The sequence below is a fragment of the Anomaloglossus baeobatrachus genome, chromosome 3, assembly GCF_048569485.1.
Source record: "Anomaloglossus baeobatrachus isolate aAnoBae1 chromosome 3, aAnoBae1.hap1, whole genome shotgun sequence".
In the NCBI taxonomy this organism is placed as follows: Eukaryota; Metazoa; Chordata; class Amphibia; order Anura; family Aromobatidae; genus Anomaloglossus; species Anomaloglossus baeobatrachus.
In genome coordinates, this window is record NC_134355.1 from 161,498,237 (window position 1) to 161,519,515 (window position 21,279).

Genomic DNA, 21,279 nt, shown 5'->3' on the forward strand with positions numbered 1-21,279 from the left:
TACCTGCGGAATACCCCCGGAATACCGCAGGTACCTGCGGAAATTAATGGACATGCACATTTTCTCAAGAAATTTTCTTGAGAAAAATCCGCACAGTGCGCACAGCTATTTTTTTTTCTCATTGAATTTCATGGGAAATGTCTGCACAAAGATTGCAGACATTTCTCAAGAAATTTCCGGGGCAAATCCGCGGGTAAATCCGCAGGTAAAAAGCTCTAGTGCGCACATAGCCTTATGGGGGTAATGTCCCCAAATTCTCTACTAAGGTACCCCAGCCTGGTAATGATCTTCCTGTCTTGTATATACAGTATATGTCCCTCATCCTGGTATATACAGTCATCCTGGCATATGGCCACATCCTGCTCATAATACACCCCCATCCTGGTATACAGCCCGAATCCTGTGGCACACAAAAAAAAAAAAAAAAAAAAAAAAAGAAAGAAACGTTTATACTCACCTTACCTCACTCCCTGCAGCATCGCCGCTCCTCCGTCTGTGTCAGCAGCAGCGCTGGAGTGTGGAGCCGGCCACGATCCCTGTAGCATCGTGATGTCCTCCTGTCTGTGCCGGCGGCAGATGCGTGTGGACACGTGCACACAGCGATAATGTCATCGCTGTGAGCACCGCTAGTCTCCATACGGCCGCCACCGCCACGGACAGGAGGACATTGCAGTGCTGCAGGGATCGTGGCTGGTGAGTGTACTGATTCACTGCCCCCTGCGCTGATGATGATGCGCGGGGGGCAGTGAATACAGCCGCACATGATCCCTCCAGGCTGTAGTTGCCAGGGGTGATAATGCGGGCAGGCTGTTTAATATGCGCGCATTCCCCGCCCATCAGTCAGCACCGGCTTCTGCGTGAGATATGATGGGCGGGATGATGGGCGTGCATATTAAATGAGCGGGTCCACGTGGGCACGGCAGGCTGCTACAGCCAGCTCGTGCCGCCGATGACCCGCTCCACCGCAGTACCCTCATTCTCCGCAGCCATATTCAGACTAAGACGCACACCCCACTTTCCTCCAACATTTGGGGGAAAAAAAAGTGCGTCTTAGGCTATGTGCGCACTCTGCACTGCACCTAAAAGGTGCGCTTCAGAGCGCAGCTGAAAAGCTCCTTTCTGAAGCGCATGGTGCCGTCGAGAACGTGCGCTCTGCATGCAGCTCCTGCCATAGACAGAGCAGGGGCTGCCGGCAAAGCGCACGGAAGAAGTGACATGTCACTTCTTAGAACGCAGCGATTCGGGCAGCCGAATCGCTGCGTTCTAATATGCCACGTGCGAACGGCCCCTGCACAATCTCCATAGACTGTGCAGGGGACGCAGGACGCATGCAGTTACGCTGCGCTACAAAGCGCAGTGTAACTGCATGAATTACGCACACGTGCGCACATAGCCTTATAGTTCGAAAAATACGGTAACTAGAGGCGGCTTAAATCCCATCGAGGACATCTACAACCCAGTGTTTGAGTGGGTTTCCTCCCACACACCAAAGACATACAGATAGGGAATTTACATTGTGAGCCCCAATGGGGACAGCGATGGTGTCTGTACAGCGCTGTGGACATGATGGCGCTACATAAGCAATGTATAATATCATTTATACATCTGCCAAAACTCATCTCATCTAATGGGTGCAACCCCACAGTGAATGCAGCATTACTCTTTCCAGAGTAATACATCTAAAGCTAAGGAGGCATTGCAAAAGGAATAAAAAACCCTAGAGTTATTTCACCGAATGTAGTGAAACTTACAGATCTTTCATGAATATAATTATGGGCAACGAGCCATTCTTGGAATTCTTTACAAGATTTTTGGCTTCAAGCAACATTTGACTAAAGCGATTTTCCCAAAAATTCTGACCGAGGGAAAAATGACACCACAGAACCTAAGTACAGAGCCGGTGGCTACAGCAGATCAGACTGACTACTGCCGAGCACTCGCTGCAGGGAGGTCAGACCCAACAGCTCTGCAAGCCATGGAAAAGCACCAACTGAAAACGGCTGAGAAGTACCAAGATTACACATTATCTTTAAACTTTCTTTTGTCAGGTTTGCAAAAATAAAACACCTAACTTTGGCCATCAGAGTAAGTTTTCATTTACCAAGATAGGACAATTAAATATGGTTGATTAATGAAAAAACCTTTTATATATTTTATGTGCTAAAGTCAAAGTGTGACCCTTTAAAGTGAACCTTGTCAGGTCCAATATGCACCCAGAGCCACGAGCAGTCCTGTGTGCATATTGCTAATCCTTGCCTAACTGTCCCAGCATATACTAGCATAGATAAAGAGATCTTTAGAAAAAGTATTCCTAAATATCTTATGATATGCTAATGAGCTCTGGGACTAGTCACAAGGACGCTAGTTCATGCGCTCATTCTGTTCTCTTAGCATGGTAGTATACCCACAGGGACGTGCTAACACGCTATTCAATGCAGCATCACCAGAGGGGCCATGTGCACCTTTGTTCGCTGATCTGAATTCCCAGCACTCCCAGTTGAGGGTTCAGAGGTCTAATGCACATAACTGAAGGGCCGGGAATTCAGATCAGTGGACAGAGATACACGCGGCCCCCTCTGGTGATGCTGCATTGAAAAGTGTGTTAGTACTCCCCTGTGGGCATGCTACCATGCTAAGAAGGTGGAATGAGCGCAGGAAATAACGCCCTTGTGACTAGTTACTGACCTCATTAGCATATGATATAAGATCTTTTAGAAATACTTTTTCTAAAAATCTTTATCTACGCTAGTGTATACAGGGACGGTTAGGCAGTGATTAGCAATATGCACCCAGGACTGCTCGTGGATCTGGGTGCATATTGCACCTGACAGGTTCCCTTTAAAACCACATTTTTATTGGAAAATTAAATGAAACTGTGCCAAAACAGCGCTGTCTGCCACTGAAAATATAAAAAAAAAAAAAAAAAAAAAAAAAAAAAAAAAAAAAAATCAGAGCTTAAAAGGGATTGTACACTGATGGAAAATGCCCTGATTAAAAAGGTATATACAGGACTTTAAAAACTGGTGTTCCGCATGCCTTTCTTCGTGAAGCGCTCGCTGGAGTACACGGACCTCATTGAAATAAGCGGTATGCGATGTCTGATACCCAGTGCGCGCCTCTGATGTACCTTTCTGAAGTTACGCCACAAGAAGTGGACTAACTTATGATGAATGGGACGGGAGGGCGCAATCACACCCAGTCCATGCTACACCCATATTAGCAGAGGTTGCCGTGACTGGCGTGTAAATGGCAAAAGTCAATATTTTTGCTTAACTTCTGAGCTGGTCAAAGAGTTGGCAAAATGATTGCACCTGAGGGACACGTGCCTACTATCAGGGTTATGTGGGGTTCTGACTGCAGCTTATATTCACTGCATTCTCCCGAGCAGGATCGTGCATCTCCGCACGAGAAATGGACATGCTGCGTCTAGGAAGCCTGCATTACAGATCAGTTTCTGCAGCGTTAAAAAGAAACAGTGGGCAGGAGATTTCTATTAATCCATCCACTGTGCTTGTACTATACCACGCAGCAAAAGCGTGCTGTGTCCAAAGCGCTACTAATCCCGATCGTGGACACGTACCCTTAAAAAGGTGTTTACACCAGATTTCTAGGACTAAGGAGCTTAATGAATAGCTCCCATAGTTTTTCATTGAGGAACAGCCTTTTTTGCTTTATGGTGTTCAAAGTCTCAGTTTTTGACATCCATTCTTTACATCCACAATTAAAAATGGTAAAAGGCCTAGTACACTTTCCTACGTAATACCTGGATCAATGGATCTGTAAAAACAAATGCTATGCAGATGGTGTCAGTATGGCATCTGTTTTCCTTTAAGCACAGCCTTTAAACAGATTATAGCAAGTGATGCGCACTTAGTGATCTATACTACATTCTTCAGTGCACATAGGCTGCCATAGTTCTCCACAGTTTAAGAACCTTTTGGGCTAAATGCAAAGCAAAAAACTAACACTGCACATAGCCATGAAAACAACATCCCCACCATCAAACGTGGTGGTAGGATCATGCTGTGGAGATGCTTTTCTTAAGCAGGGACAAAGAAGCTGGTCACAATTAATGGGAAGATGGATGGACCTAAATACAGGGCAATCTTGGGGGACACTTGTGAAAGGGAACCTGTCAGGTGCAATATGCACCCAGAGCCACGAGCAGTTCTGGGTGCATATTGCTAATCCCTGCCTAACTGTCTCTGTATACACTAGCATACATAGAGATCTTTAGAAAAAGTATTTCTAAAGATGCTCTAGCACTCGCGAATCTGAGTATTTTCAAACTCACTCATCATTAGCGTTAATTCCTGCGCTCATTCCGCCCGTTTAGCATGTTGGCACACCCACAGGGGCGTGCTAACATGCTATTCAATGCTCATTGCCCAGTGTCATCATTGGCAGTGACGCATGTACCTGTGTCCATTGCAAAGCCTCAAAATGCTGGGCATAGAGTCAGTGCGTATGATCCGAAGTCACCAGACTTTCACTCATGAGCACTACACCAGTTTGAAGCTGGGACTTGTACACCTGGCTTCATGGTACGCAGGACTGGAAGTCCGGGGACTTCTGATCATGCGCACTAAGGGGTACTTCACACACAGCGAGATCGCTACTGAGATCGCTGCTGAGTCACGTTTTTTGTGGCCTCATTAGTGATCTCGCTGTGTGTGACACTGAGCAGCGATCTGGCCCCTGCTGTGAGATCGCTGCTCGTTACACACAGCCCTGGTTCGTTTTTTTAATGTTGCTCTCCCGCTGATAAGCACACATCACTGTGTGTGACAGCGAGAGAGCAACAATCCTGAATGTGCAGGGAGCAGGAGCCGGCGTCTGACAGCCTGCGGTAAGCTGTAACCAAGGTAAACATCGGGTAACCAAGGTGGTTACCCAATATTTACCTTCGTTACCAGCCTCCGCAGCTCTCATGCTGCCAGTGCCGGCTCCTGCTCCCTGCACACGTTAAGCGGTGTGCGCTGGTAACTAAGGTAAACATCGGGTAACCATACCCGATGTTTACCTTAGTTACCAGTGTCCGCAGCTTCCAGTCGCCGGCTCCGTGCAAGCGCAGCGTCGCTTGCACGTCGCTGCTGGCTGGGGGCTGGTCACTGGTGAGATCTGCCTGTTTGACAGCTCACCAGCGACCATGTAGCGACGCAGCAGCGATCCTGACCAGGTCAGATCGCTGGTGGGATCGCTGCTGCGTCGCTAAAGTGTGACGGTACCTTAAGACAAAAAACAGTGTCTGCCGCGGTGACAGCTGAGTGACAATGCCTCTGACGCTACTCATTCATTAGCATGTTAGCTCACCCACAGGGGTGTGCTTACATGCTAAGGGGGCCGACTAGCCAAGGAAGTAACACCATTGCGAACAGTTGCTGGCCTCATTAGCATATCATAAAGGATCTTTAGAAATACTTTTTCTAAAGATCTCTTTATGTACGCTACTATAGGCTGGAACTGCTAAGCAGGCATTAGCTCTTGGCTCTGAGTGCATACAGGACCTAACAGGTTCCCTTTAAGAGGCCGCAAAAAAAACCATACTGCTAGAGCTACAATGGATGGCTTAGATCAAAGCATATTCATGTGTGTGAATGGCCCAGTCACAATCCAGAACTGAATCACATTAAGAATCAGTGGCAAGACTTGAAATTGCTGTCCAGACGTTCTCCATCCAATCTCACTGACCTGGAGCTATTTTGCAAAGAAGAATGGGCAAACATTTCAACCTCTAGATGTGCAAATCTGGTAGAGACAACCCAAAACACTTCAAGCAGTAACTGCAGCAAAAGATAGTTGTACAAAGTATTGATTCATGGGGGCTGAAGACAAATGCACGTCACAATTTTCAGATTTCTATTTTTAAAATGTTAAAATCATGTATCTTTACATTTCCCTATGCTATTTAGTGTTTATATAAAAAACATTCATGAGTGTGAAAACTGTATAAATAAAAAAACATGACAAAATATTATGAAGATAATGGTTCCAACCGATGGGCTTTTATGTGATTAGAATTAGAATAGTAAAATTATTTACTCATGTAGTCTCCACTTTCTTCCCACCCTCCAAAGACATACCGATAGGGAATTTAGATGGTGAGCCCCAATGGGGACCGTGATGATTATGTCTGTAAAGTGCTGTGGAATATGATGGCGCTATATAAACAAAAAGCATAACAATAATTATCTGCTGAAAATGGCATATCTGGCTATTGGGAGTTTTACATGGGATTGCATAAAACAATCGTGACTTTCATAGAAACCTGACAAACACATCAGAGGTTAGGACCGTTGTAATACGCCTGTGACTGCTGGAGATTATTCTGCACACAGATGTCCTGTCACCCAAAGACAGTTACACGTCGTCATGTAGCTGAATAAAATGTCCAATGTGCCTCACCATCTTGAAAAAGCAGCCTTACCATGCGAAACGCGCGTCGATGAAGACCAGGTTCCTATCTGGGGGTTTCCAAGTTGAGGGAGTTGACCTCTCATGGTCTCTGCACTATTTTTCCTAAGGTATAATTTTGTCTATAACCTTGGTTTAACCTCTAGCCCACTATACATTGTGACACATGTCATTGTGGTATATTTTCTTACCTAGGTCTATTACTTGAACCTTATTAAAACCTCCCTTATATTTGGAAGTTGGTTCACTCCGTGAGCACGCCCCGGCACTATGACCGACAGCTCGCTCGCTCCGTGAGCACGCCCCGGCACTATGACCGACAGCTCGCTCGCTCCGTGAGCACGCCCCGGCACTATGACCGACAGCTCGCTCGCTCCGTGAGCACGCCCCGGCACTATGACCGACAGCTCGCTCGCTCCGTGAGCACGCCCCGGCACTATGACCGACAGCTCGCTCGCTCCGTGAGCACGCCCCGGCACTATGACCGACAGCTCGCTCGCTCCGTGAGCACGCCCCGGCACTATGACCGACAGCTCGCTCGCTCCGTGAGCACGCCCCGACACTATGACCGACAGCTCGCTCGCTCCGTGAGCACGCCCCGGCACTATGACCGACAGCTCGCTCGCTCCGTGAGCACGCCCCGGCACTATGACCGACAGCTCGCTCGCTCCGTGAGCACGCCCCGGCACTATGACCGACAGCTCGCTCGCTCCGTGAGCACGCCCCGGCACTATGACCGACAGCTCGCTCGCTCCGTGAGCACGCCCCGACACTATGATCGACAGCTCGCTCGCTCCGTGAGCACGCCCCGGCACTATGACCGACAGCTCGCTCCGGGACTATGATTGGCCGCTCGCTCCGGCTCTATGACCGGTCGCTTGATCCGTGAGCACGCCCCCCTGGTGCTACAACCAACCGCTCGCTCCGTAACAAGTTCATGTCATCCTTCATCTATAAGTTTCGTTTCAGGGCAAGACGCTTTACACATGTGATGAGTTACCACGGTCAGTATAGCCTAAGGCTGTGTCTTAACAGCACTTTATATTTGCATACTGATAAAATTAGAGAAAAAAAAAAAACACAAAAAACCCAAATCCTTCAGTTTAAGTAGAATTGCCAGGTTTTTTTTCCTTTACAGGTAAAGCATCTCAGGAACGTGTTTCAGGTCTAGAAACTGCATTTAAAAACCAGCAGTGCAAAAAAAGCTGCACCATGAAGCGCACAACAAAACGAAAAAAGTCCTGTGAAAACCCAGCCAAAAAGGAGCATGGCAGCGGCAGGATGTTTGGCCACTAAAGGGGTTGTCCCCATTGAGAAAACATTACGCCACATGCTGAGTTAGTTGTGAAAATAAACTACCCCGAGTACAAGGCCCCATAAACATTTAGAAGAACGACAGCAGAACCCGAAAACGTCGTAGAGTCCGGACGACAGTATAATGTGTGGGGGGCACCGGCGGGCAGGAGGGGGACAGCGATCAGGCACGTCCGATTTCAGACTGCAAATCATTGTTCTCCCGGAGATAAGCAGACATGTCAGCCAGCGGCTCTCAGACAACACTGGAGTGCTGCGCCCAACATGTGCCGGTGTATGGAGGAGTCTGCAGCAAGCAGCCATCTTTACTCCACCTCAATAGCCAATGATTGATCTCAGCAGCTTGTGCCATCTACGATCCCCTCCAGCCCGCAGGGTGCGGCGCGCTGACCATCCCCTCCAGCCCGCAGGGTGCGGCGCGCTGACCATCCCCTCCAGCTCGCAGGACGCCGCACACTATGTGATCCCCTCCAGCTCGCAGGACGCCGCACACTATGTGATCCCCTCCAGCTCGCAGGACGCCGCACACTATGTGATCCCCTCCAGCTCGCAGGACGCCGCACACTATGTGATCCCCTCCAGCTCGCAGGACGCCGCACACTATGTGATCCCCTCCAGCTCGCAGGACGCCGCACACTATGTGATCCCCTCCAGCTCGCAGGACGCCGCACACTATGTGATCCCCTCCAGCTCGCAGGACGCCGCACACTATGTGATCCCCTCCAGCTCGCAGGACGCCGCACACTATGTGATCCCCTCCAGCTCGCAGGACGCCGCACACTATGTGATCCCCTCCAGCTCGCAGGACACCGCACACTACAATCCCCTCTAGCTCGCAGGATGCCGCACACTATGTGATCCCCTCTAGCTCGCAGGATGCCGCACACTACAACCCCCTCTAGCTCGCAGGATGCCGCACACTATGTGATCCCCTCTAGCTCGCAGGATGCCGCACACTACAACCCCCTCTAGCTCGCAGGATGCCGCACACTACAATCCCCTCTAGCTCGCAGGATGCCGAACACTACAACCCCCTCTAGCTCGCAGGATGCCGCACACTACAACCCCCTCTAGCTCGCAGGATGCCGCACACTACAACCCCCTCTAGCTCGCAGGATGCCGCACACTACAACCCCCTCTAGCTCGCAGGATGCCGCACACTACAACCCCCTCTAGCTCGCAGGATGCCGCACACTACAACCCCCTCTAGCTCGCAGGATGCCGCACACTACAACCCCCTCTAGCTCGCAGGATGCCGCACACTACAACCCCCTCTAGCTCGCAGGATGCCGCACACTACAACCCCCTCTAGCTCGCAGGATGCCGCACACTACAATCCCCTCTAGCTCGCAGGATGCCGCACACTACAACCCCCTCTAGCTCGCAGGATGCCGCACACTACAACCCCCTCTAGCTCGCAGGATGCCGCACACTACAACCCCCTCTAGCTCGCAGGATGCCGCACACTACAACCCCCTCTAGCTCGCAGGATGCCGCACACTACAACCCCCTCTAGCTCGCAGGATGCCGCACACTACAACCCCCTCTAGCTCGCAGGATGCCGCACACTACAACCCCCTCTAGCTCGCAGGATGCCGCACACTACAACCCCCTCTAGCTCGCAGGATGCCGCACACTACAACCCCCTCTAGCTCGCAGGATGCCGCACACTACAACCCCCTCTAGCTCGCAGGATGCCGCACACTACAACCCCCTCTAGCTCGCAGGATGCCGCACACTACAACCCCCTCTAGCTCGCAGGATGCCGCACACTACAATCCCCTCTAGCTCGCAGGATGCCGCACACTACAATCCCCTCTAGCTCGCAGGATGCCGCACACTACAACCCCCTCTAGCTCGCAGGATGCCGCACACTACAACCCCCTCTAGCTCGCAGGATGCCGCACACTACAATCCCCTCTAGCTCGCAGGATGCCGCACACTACAACCCCCTCTAGCTCGCAGGATGCCGCACACTACAACCCCCTCTAGCTCGCAGGATGCCGCACACTACAACCCCCTCTAGCTCGCAGGATGCCGCACACTACAACCCCCTCTAGCTCGCAGGATGCCGCACACTACAATCCCCTCTAGCTCGCAGGATGCCGCACACTACAATCCCCTCTAGCTCGCAGGATGCCGCACACTACAATCCCCTCTAGCTCGCAGGATGCCGCACACTACAATCCCCTCTAGCTCGCAGGATGCCGCACACTACAATCCCCTCTAGCTCGCAGGATGCCGCACACTACAACCCCCTCTAGCTCGCAGGATGCCGCACACTACAACCCCCTCTAGCTCGCAGGATGCCGCACACTACAATCCCCTCTAGCTCGCAGGATGCCGCACACTACAATCCCCTCTAGCTCGCAGGATGCCGCACACTACAATCCCCTCTAGCTCGCAGGATGCCGCACACTACAATCCCCTCTAGCTCGCAGGATGCCGCACACTACAATCCCCTCTAGCTCGCAGGATGCCGCACACTACAACCCCCTCTAGCTCGCAGGATGCCGCACACTACAATCCCCTCTAGCTCGCAGGATGCCGCACACTACAACCCCCTCTAGCTCGCAGGATGCCGCACACTACAACCCCCTCTAGCTCGCAGGATGCCGCACACTACAATCCCCTCTAGCTCGCAGGATGCCGCACACTACAATCCCCTCTAGCTCGCAGGATGCCGCACACTACAACCCCCTCTAGCTCGCAGGATGCCGCACACTACAATCCCCTCTAGCTCGCAGGATGCCGCACACTACAACCCCCTCTAGCTCGCAGGATGCCGCACACTACAATCCCCTCTAGCTCGCAGGATGCCGCACACTACAACCCCCTCTAGCTCGCAGGATGCCGCACACTACAACACCCTCTAGCTCGCAGGATGCCGCACACTACAATCCCCTCTAGCTCGCAGGATGCCGCACACTACAATCCCCTCTAGCTCGCAGGATGCCGCACACTACAACCCCCTCTAGCTCGCAGGATGCCGCACACTACAACCCCCTCTAGCTCGCAGGATTCCCTCTCACATGGGGAGATTTGAACGCAGAACGCTGGCGCTGAGGGAGAAACCACTGCAGCCCTGAGAGGGGGGTGGCGGGCAGAGAATGGCTGTGTGTGGGGGAGGGCTGCGGTTCTGCCTCCTGGTGCCCGGCACTTCCCGGCAGTCTGTACGCGTCTATCAGTGTGTACAGCGGACACCTCCACAGAACACGCTGCCCTGCCCGACCGGATGCGCCGAGTGGTGAGGCCAGAGGCCGGGGGCGGAGCCAGGAGGCGCAGTAACTTCCGCGCAGCTGGAGAAGCCTCTGAGGGGGAAGGGGAGACTAGCATAACGAACAAAGATGGCTCCGGCTGGGGCTGTCGCCTGAGCGGTGGGAGAGGAGGCGGGGTGTGGAGGAGGACGCGCTGCTCACATACATGGCGGCGGGAGCAGTGCAGAGGGGGATGGGAGGCTGCGGCCGCCGCTAGCCCTTTGTCCGGCCACCACCTTACGCCCTAGACTACGGTTCACGTTATAGTCCCGGCCGCGGGGAGCGAGTGCGGACACAAGTGCGGGTATAACCGCGGAACCGAGCACCGAGTGCGCGCAGCCGAGGCCCTGCCAGGCCCGTCCTCGCCGTGCATGGTACGGAGGCGCCGCACTGGCCAGCACCGGCCCCGCTGCCTGCGCTCACACGTGGTGTCTGCCGCCCGTGCTGCGCTCACCTCTGCCGTGCGTCTGCTGCGGATCCCAGAGCCCGTGCTCGGTGCCTGCTGCCTCCTCCTCCGGCGTCTTCTCTTCCTCTACGAGAGGCGGGCGGTAATTGCGAGAAAAAAAAACTGTCGGTGCTTTCCTGTCCGGTTACGTTAAGGTCACATGACCGGCAGCGGGGGGCAGTCGTGCAGAGAGGCTTGTACAGCTCTCCCGCCGGGAGTATGAGGCGAGGCCCCCTCCCCCTCTCTGTGTGTAATGTCTCGTTTCCTCTGGCGAGGGAGGCAGCCCACAGCACGGCCCCGCCACCGCCGCCATGTCGGTCTCCTCCCGCCGAGCCTCTTGTTTCAGGCCTCTGCAGAGGACAGTGCAGCACACGCGGCCGCGCTCATGGCTGCTCTGTATTGGCCTGTGACAGACTTTCATGGCTGAACGTGGCCAACCACAACCAGGGTCACGTCAAAAAAATAATTGTGGAATAATAAAGACAACCAATACGATAATGGCAGAAGAGCCTGTGTGTACAGCCCCCAGCTGTGCCCGCACGTGTGCTGCGTACCCACTCGTGGGGAAGAAACACCAGTGATTGTGTGGGATGAAATAAACTCCAGTGATTGTGCATGTTATGTAATAAACTCCAGTGATTGTGTGTGGAATAAACTCCAGTGATTGTGCGTGATGGAATAAACTCTGAATGTGTGTGGTGGAATAAACTCCAGTGATTGTGTGTGATGGAATAAACTCCAGTGATTGTGTGTGGTAGAATAAACTCCAGTGATTGTGTGTGGTGGAATAAACTCCAGTGATTGTGTGTAGCGGAATAAACTCCAGTGATTGTGTGTGGTAGAATAAACTCCAGTGATTGTGTGTGGTAGAATAAACTCCAGTGATTGTGTGTGGTAGAATAAACTCCAGTGATTGTGTGTGGTGGAATAAACTCCAGTGATTGTGTGTGGTGGAATAAACTCCAGTGATTGTGTGTGGTGGAATAAACTCCAGTGATTGTGTGTGGTGGAATAAACTCCAGTGATTGTGTGTGGTAGAATAAACTCCAGTGATTGTGTGTGGTAGAATAAACTCCAGTGATTGTGTGTAGTGGAATAAACTCCAGTGATTGTGCATGTTATGTAATAAACTCCAGTGATTGTGCATGTTATGTAATAAACTCCTGTGATTGTGCGTGGTGGAATAAACTCTGAATGTGTGTGGTGGAATAAACTCCTGTGATTGTGCGTGGTGGAATAAACTCTGAATGTGTGTGGTGGCATAAACTCCAGTGATTGTGCATGGTGGAATAAACTCCAATGATTGTACGTGGTGGAATAAACTCCAGTGATTGTGCGTGGTGGAATAAACTGAATGTGTGTGGTGGCATAAACTCCAGTGATTGTGCGTGGTGGAATAAACTCCAGTGATTGTGCGTGGTGGAATAAACTCCAGTGATTGTGTGTAAGATGAGATCCAGTGCAGAAAGGAAGGCACTCTTCAATATAAATTTCCATATGGTTTATTCCATGTGCACACATGTGAAGGTAGGTACAGACAGCCCCTAGGCAGGGGAAAAAATGACTAACGACGCGTTTCGACCGTATTACACGATCTTAAGGGCCATTTATGCGCTGCGACATCGCTAACGATATATCGTAGGGGTCACGGTGTTTGTGACACACATCCAGCGTCGTTAGCGACATCGCAGCATGTGACGGGCTGGAGCAACCTTAAACGATCGCAAAAGAGGCAAAAATTCCTGCGGTATCACACATCGCTATGTGTGACACCGCAGGAGCGACAAACATCTCCTTACCTCCGTCCACCGGCAATGAGGAAGGAGGTGGGCGGCATGTTCTGGCTGCTCATCTCCGCCCCTCCTTTGCTATTGGACGCCTGCCATGTGACGTCGCTGTGACGCCACACGAACCGCCCCCTTAGAAAGATTGTGTGTGGAATAAACGCCAGTGATTTTTATGTGTAGTGGAATAAACTCCAGTGAATGTGTGTGGTGGAATAAACACCAGTGATTGTGTGTGGTGGAATAAACTCCAGTGATTTTGTGTAGTGGAATAAACTCCAGTGAATGTGTGTGGTGGAATAAACACCAGTGATTGTGTGTGGTGGAACAAACTCCAGTGATTGTGGTGGAATAAACTCCAGTGATTGTGGTGGAATAAACTCCAGTGATTGTGTGTGGTGGTATAAACTCCAGTGATTGTGTGTGGTGAAATAAACACCAGTGATTGTGCATGTTGTGTAATAAACTCCAGTGATTGTGCATGTTGTGTAATAAACTCCAGTGATTGTGTGTGGTGGAAAAAACTCCAGTGATTGTGCATGTTGTGTAATAAACTCCAGTGATTGTGTGTGATAGAATAAACTCTAGTGATTGTGTGTGATGGAATAAACTCCAGTGATTGTGTGTGGTGGAGTAAACTCCAGTGATTGTGTGTGGTGGAGTAAACTCCAGTGATTGTGTGTGGTGGAATAAACTCCAGTGATTGTGTATGGTGGAATAAGCACCAGTGATTGTGTGTGGAATAAACTCCAGTGATTGTGTGTGGTGGAATAAACTCCAGTGATTGTGTGTGGTGGAATAAACTCCAGTGATTGTGTGTGGTGGAATAAGCACCAGTGATTGTGTGTGGAATAAACTCCAGTGATTGTGTGTGGTGGAATAAACACCAGTGATTGTGTGTGGAATAAACTCCAGTGATTGTGTGTGGTGGAATAAGCACTTGTGATTTTTGTGTGTGGTGGAATAAACTGCAGTGATTGTGGAGATAGGCTATGTCAGTGTTAAAGTCATCATCAAGGTACTTTTTGCTTTTTAACCTGATAAATTTGTTACAAAATTGATTCTAAGGGGTTTGTCCCAGGTGAAATAATAAAGACTATACTCAGTATCGGCACTGTTCCAGCGGTGCTGGTGCTCATGTGGGATTGTGACATCATGCGAGCCCCACGTCCAGTCAGCTCCGGCTTTCTGCTCCCCGCTTTTGGACCAAACAAGTTAATCAACAGGAAGTCAGGGCAGCCGCAGCGCTCACTTCCTCTTGATTGTTCGTTTAGTCTGAAGGCGGGGAGACAGAAGCCAGTGCTGATTGGATGTGGGGTTCGCATGACCTCACAACTAGAGATGAGTGAACCCGAGATTCGGTGTTCAGTTTTCGGCTGAACACCGACTTTTTAAAAAAAATCCCAAAACGGAGTTCGGGCACTTTACGTATGAACTTCACTCATGCGAGCATCACTGTGCTCAGGTACGCTCAGTGCTCTGCCCAGTGCGAGCCGTTTGCAGTGTTTGAATGGATCCCACTGAGGGTAACAACAGCTTTTCAGATGTAACCCCGCCAAAACATGGAAAAACCTCGCCCACCTGCAAGTGATATGCTTATGACCGGCAGCATGTGGACAGAGACTCGCACTGCCAATCAGTGACTTTCATTGTGGTTCAGCCAAGTCCAAACCTGTGTAGGTACGGTTCGACGCATGCATGGGTTCGCTCATCTCTACTCACAATACTAAATGAGTCTCCGCACCGCGAGGTGTGGCACCATGGGAAAGGGGCCGGTATGGGAGGTGAGTATAGTCTTTAACGTGGAATCAGACAGGTACCCCTTTAATAGCAAAAATATTTTACTGCATTAATTGTGCAATGTTATTGCAACTTTTAAAAAATCTAAAATGATAAATCTAATATTCACAGCCCAATAGGGTGCCACAGGGTTCTGTAATCCTTACCCAGGGTGCAGGACCTACCCCCCATGGTTCCAGGTTCTTAAGCAGCCAGTGTCACTACCATCAGCACAAATCCCAATCACACCTCACATCATGACCTGTCAGACACACCAATGGGCTGGTCAAGCTGGAATAGGGCCACCCACCTAGGGGTCAGGCAGACTGGTGAGAGGGATGAAGTAGGAGAGTAGTGAGAGCCCTCAAAGAGTGAGAAAGCTGGGGAGTAGTAGCTCCCGGGGAGCTAGACCACGGTTGGGTCACAGACGGTGGTCTGGGACCAGAGGAGTCGGGGACCGGTGGCAGTGACATTGGAAGGGTGCAACGGACATAGTTTAGGAGGACTGTCGGCATCAGAAATCCAAAAGAACCGAGTACGGCGGGGTACAGGACCCTAGGTCAGGAGCAGGTTCATCCATCATGATAATTAACCTGGGAGGGATAGTCTCTTTATGAACTTCCCTAGGAGCTCAAAGATTGAAGGTGACAGCACGCTGCGAGGGATAGGGCTTTCCAGTAACGCGGCCCACTAAAATCCCAAGTGCCAGCCATCAAGAGCACAGCTACACTAAATACATAGCGAGCGGGGCCTCAACAGCTTCAAGCCGAGGGGCCACACAGAGAATTAACTTGTGCACGGAGGCGGCAGTGACACCAATGGGAGCGGACACCTGGACGGGCTCCCCCATAGAGACTGTGATGCACGGAGTCTTTGGTTTATCCTCAGTGTGAGTGTCTGCTTTATAATCCTCATCCTGCACCACGACTACCCACAGTGAGTACCCTAGTTCCCCTGCACCCTACGCTCCCAAACATCTCACCAAAAACCCCAGAGGCCGGGGCCTTCCCTACCTGTGGAGGGACTGACACCTTGCTGCTTCACACCATCTGCCCCGGTACTCCTTCTAGCAGCGGCGGTACCCCCATTACCGCAACCCGCAGGTGGCGTCACAAACTTCTCCCCTGTAAATAATCCCCTTTCAAGGATCGGAGTGAGTCCGGACCCCTCGAGCCACGACCATCCCGGATCCGAGCACCCCGGTCTTCGCCGGGGCGGCACACATGCACGGGTTCACTCATCTCTACTCACAATACTACATGAGTCTCCACACCGTGAGCTGTGGCACCGCTGGAATGGCGCCGGTATGGGAGGTGAGTATAGTCTTTAACGTGGAATCAGAAGGGTACCCATTTAATAGCAAAAATATTTTACTGCATTAATTGTACAATGCTATTGCAACTTTTGAAAAATCTAAAATGATAAATCTAATATTCACAGCCCAAAAAATGACAAGCACAACACAAAAAGCACCAAATAAGGGCAGGAATCAATAATACAGACTTCATGAAGAGCACCGGAAAATGCCAGACTGATAAATTCAACCCTATATTTTTTTATTTGCACTGCCTATATAGAGAGCTCAGCTGGTTGTACTCTCCGAAGACACTACAACGGGGCTTTACACATACATTTGGTGAAGAATAACTGTGCGCCAAATGCAGAGTGAATAATGAGCCTGTAGTATGGCCTCACATCACCATAGATTTCACTAAACAATAGAGCATGATGTAGAGTTGAACATTCACAGCTTGCCCTCATAACTGCAAATTTAGAATGAGATATTTGTAAAAATCCTATCAATTAGCCCTCTACCCGTACCTCTGATCCTGTCCGATTAACCCTTTGGGCTGGTTATAAATATTCTGTCGGTTTTGCTTCGATCTGGAGAGTAGTTGACTCTTTGTGATGGGAAGTTTTGCAAAGAATTTAGTGCAGCAGTGGTTCCAAACATATGCATATTTAAATGTATGTCTCCTCAAAGTGGGAAATCCAATGTTATTCATGTAACATTTATATAACTCAATCAGTGAGAGGTCTGTAATATGTATTACATGGGAAACACTGAGGCTGCTGTATATATATCACATAGGGGACATTGAGACTGCTGTGTATACATCACTTAGAGGCAATTGAGACTGCTGTATACATCACATAGAGACAGAGGCTGCTGATTATACATCAAATAGAACGCATTAACACTGCTCTATATACATCACATAGAAGACATTGAGACTGCTGTTTATACACTGATGAGCAAAAGGGTAATAATGTTTTGAACGTTTGACTTTCAGGCTCCATAACTCATCATTGACTACAGCTTTGAGCATGACACTGCCTTCATTTTATAGAGAATTATCTTGGCTATTTCATACATAAATTTCACTAGCAACTATTTAGCATATGTCACTCCAAAAGCTGTAGTGGATGGTGAGATAAGGAGCCTGGAAGTCAAACGTTCAAAACATTGTTAATCTTTTGCTCATCAGTGTATATCACATAGGAGACATGAGACTGGTGTTTGTAATGCCCAGTCCCAAAGTGGCACCACCACATGCTCCTGCTCCCAGGCTGCGGTGAGAGTACCGCTCTCCACCTGCATGACGGTCCAATGCACTCCGCTCCTGCCCCATGGTCTGCTGCGGCCTCCTCCTGCTTCCAGGCCACACTCAGGGCTTTTGAGAGTGCCCATAGGGTGTGCGCACTTTCACGCCCCCTTTCTTAAAGGGCAAGTGTCCCATTACCCGGAAGTGATCTTTGATGTCAGCTATCAGTCTGAACGTATTTAAGACTGCCTCCCCTTAGGGGAGGCGCCTGAGCAACGTTGCCTACCCGTAATATGTTGCTAGTTCTCAGGTTCCGTACTCGTCACTGTGTCTAGTCCTGTGTTTCTTTTGTTCTAGTACCACTTACCTGTACCCACTATCAGTGTCTCTTCCTAGAGTCTGCTACCACCACCTCCGTGCTGCCCCGTCTGAGCTACCACCACATCCGTGCTGCCACCACCGCCGTGCTGCCATGTCTGAACTACCACCACCTCTGTGCTGCCACATCTGAGCTTCCACCACCTGCGAGCTGCCATGTCTGAGCCACTACATCTGTTCTGGACTTCAGAGTCTCTCCTGTCCATAAGAGCTGACACCACTGGTCCTGGCAGACATGCATTTAGGGCCCCTGGGGCTGCGCCTGACAATCCCTGTATAGGGGTTAGCTTCTCCATGGCAGTCCAGTGAACCGCCCAGTGGGTCCACTTTCGGACCACTCCTCGGTGACCATAACAGTGTTTATACATAACATAGGAGACACTGAGGAATGTGGTGAATATACAGGAGGAGGATCCACTGGGACTGCATCAAATACATTATATAGGAGACATCCACTCCTGCCTTCATCATATATGGGGGATGGGAGCACATAGTGCGCTAACTTTGCCCAGAAAGAACATTCTGGCACTGGACAGTACCAGGACGTCATTCAGCATTACGTGTCACAATCTTTAGTTGTGAATGCTGCATGTGCATGCTCACAATCTAAGAAAGAGTTAACAGGCAGCTGGCCCAAGCACTGCAGTTCCTGGTGATCTGCCCAGGGGTGGGATGACATAACGATGTGGACCAGAGGTTCCCTACCCCTGCCAGGTAGGGCTAATCAAAAGAAAACTCTTGAATACCATGAAGAGGCAGTTTTAAGGGCTTCCATTTAGCAGCCTTAGATTACTGTTTTGTCTGATGGGCTGGGTCTTGAGAATTAATTCTCACCAACTCTACAAGAGTCCTATGTCCACTGCAGTCAGCGGATAACTGGTTGGAATTTCCATACAAATTCATGGGGATACCAATCATCTATCCACTAACATCAGCTTGCGTCAGGGCTTCTTTCTTCTGATTGATTCAGGTCTCATTGGAACCCACATCTACTTTACATATAATAATAATAATATTTATTCACTCATATAGCGCTATTAATTCCATAGCACTTTACATACATCAGCAACACTGTCCCCATTGGGACTCACAATCTAAGGTCCCTATCTGTATGTCTTTGTAGTGTGGGTGGAAACCGGAGAACCCAGAGGAAACCCACGCAAACATGGGGAGAACATACTGTATATATACATATAAACAAAAGACTCTGGGTGCACAGCTAAATCTGTGAATATTCAAACAATGGGATGCTGCATCCTGCATGAAAGGACTTAAACCAACCGAGGAGAAGAAAGCTCATGCATATGGACGCGCAAACCAGAAGATAAAATATCATTGTGATCCTCTTGTAATTAGAAATAAATTTTATTGGAAAAATCAAGGTCACACACAAACATGATTAAAATCACTTAAAACATACAATATCAACCCCCCCCCCCATCTCTCATGATGGTGGTAAGAGGTATCGCCATGTGCATAATATAACAAAGTGCAATAATATATGAACAGATCTTGTCACAGTATATCAATATCCACTAAGATAATCCCTATAAATAGAGTGTCAATCAAACAGATTATCAGTATAAATCCTGTGTTAGTAAATCTATGAACCAGGAGCAAGACCTGTAAGTTGTATCAGTGGTGGAAATAAACAGCTAGAGATGGACCTGTATAGAGCTAACAATGGTAAGATCCAAACTAAGGGCGGCCAATATATAACATGGAGAAAACATGCAGAATCACATGATAACACAATATGTTATACATAGATTAAAGAATCAAAACCCCTGACGAAGCTGTCCGAAGACACCCTCCCCTGACGAAGCTGTCCGCAGCGATACGCGTGGGGTCCCTCCACGTCTCTCCCCTCCTGTGGGTATCATTTTGTGCTTATAATTCCTTTTACTGATTGGGAGCATGACAGCCTCATATTTGGGTACCTGATTGTGAGCCATATGCAGGCTTGTTTGGCATGGGCGCTGGTCAAAAATTTTTTTTTTTTTTGATTATTTAATCTATGTATAACATATTGTGTTATCATGTGATTCTGCATGTTTTCTCCATGTTATATATTGGCCGCCCTTAGTTTGTATCTTACCATTGTTAGCTCTATACAGGTCCATCTCTAGCTGTTTATTTCCACCACTGATACAACTTACAGGTCTTGCTCCTGGTTCATAGATTTACTAACCCAGGATTTATCCTGATAATCTGTTTGATTGACACTCTATTTATAGGGATTATCTTAGTGGATATTGATATACTGTGACAAGATCTGTTCATATATTATTGCACTTTGTTATATTATGCACATGGCGATACCTCTTACCACCATCATGAGAGATGGTTTATTTTTTTATATTATATGTTTTAAGTGATTTTAATCATGTTTGTGTGTGACCTTGATTTTTCCAATAAAATTTATTTCTAATTACAAGAGGATCACAATGATATAATTTTATCTTCTGGTTTGCGCGTCCATATGCATGAGCTTTCTTCTCCTCGGTTGCATACTGTATATATATGGCATCTCCCTTTAGTGAGAAAAAATTGAAGATTTTTTTTGTTGATTGAGGATTTAAACTTGCGACTCTTTAATTGCTCCTTAATTTACAGCAATATCTCCGGATTGCAATTTACAGTGAAGGAAATAAGTATTTGATCCCTTGCTGATTTTGTAAGTTTCCCAATGAATAAGACATGAACAGTCTAATTTTAACAGTGAGGGAGACCATCCAAAATAAATTCCAGAAAATCACATTGTATAAATTTTATAAATTTATTTGCATTTTGCAGAGAAGAAATAAGTATTTGATCCCCTACCAACTATTAAAGGGAACCTGTCAGCAGAAATGTCCCCTAAAACCTAACAGATTCCCCCTCTGCAGCTCCTGGGCTGCATTCTATAAAGGTCCCTGTTATGATTGTGCCCACTTTCTGACCGAAAAAAAGTGTTTATAAAGTTGTACCTTTTTGGCTTCTGATTCTGTAAATCCGTCACGGGGGCGGGCTGCCTGATGGCCGTTATTCTGCCCCCTGGTCCTGTATGCCGCCCCCATCGCTGATTTCAATACTTCTGGACGCCGCCCACTGCTCCAGCCATCCCCGCGCATGCCCAGTGCCCATCTCTCGGGGATGAGCACTGTGCCCAGCGTCACGTGCACGCAGGGTTAAGATTATGGGCGGTGCTGTGATGTTTATTCCTAAGCAACCGCCCATAATCGCGGGACCGCGCTTTCGGTGTAGTCACTGCTCCGCGCTCTTCCCATCTATTTCCTGCCTCGGGGCAAGATGGGAAGGAGGCGAAGTGAGGTCACCAGCAGCGCGCTTGCGCAGAAAGAAGGAGGCCGAGGGGGAAAGCG

The 21,279-nt window shown here is 49.2% G+C and overlaps 1 protein-coding gene across 2 annotated transcripts in view; it reads right to left on the bottom strand.

Annotated features, from left to right (window-relative positions):
* The window catches only part of ZBTB2 (zinc finger and BTB domain containing 2), a 39,136-nt gene extending 27,306 nt beyond the window's left edge, over positions 1-11,830 (bottom strand). Inside the window, exon 1 of one of the 2 annotated variants that reach the window (XM_075338160.1) lies at positions 11,440-11,830. The gene's annotated coding sequence lies outside the window, so the exon portion shown is untranslated. Of the gene's footprint in view, positions 1-6,427; positions 6,779-11,439 lie in introns of those variants that run through there. The other variant, XM_075338161.1, reaches the window with a different exon arrangement.
* Positions 11,831-21,279: the final 9,449 nt, after the last annotated feature.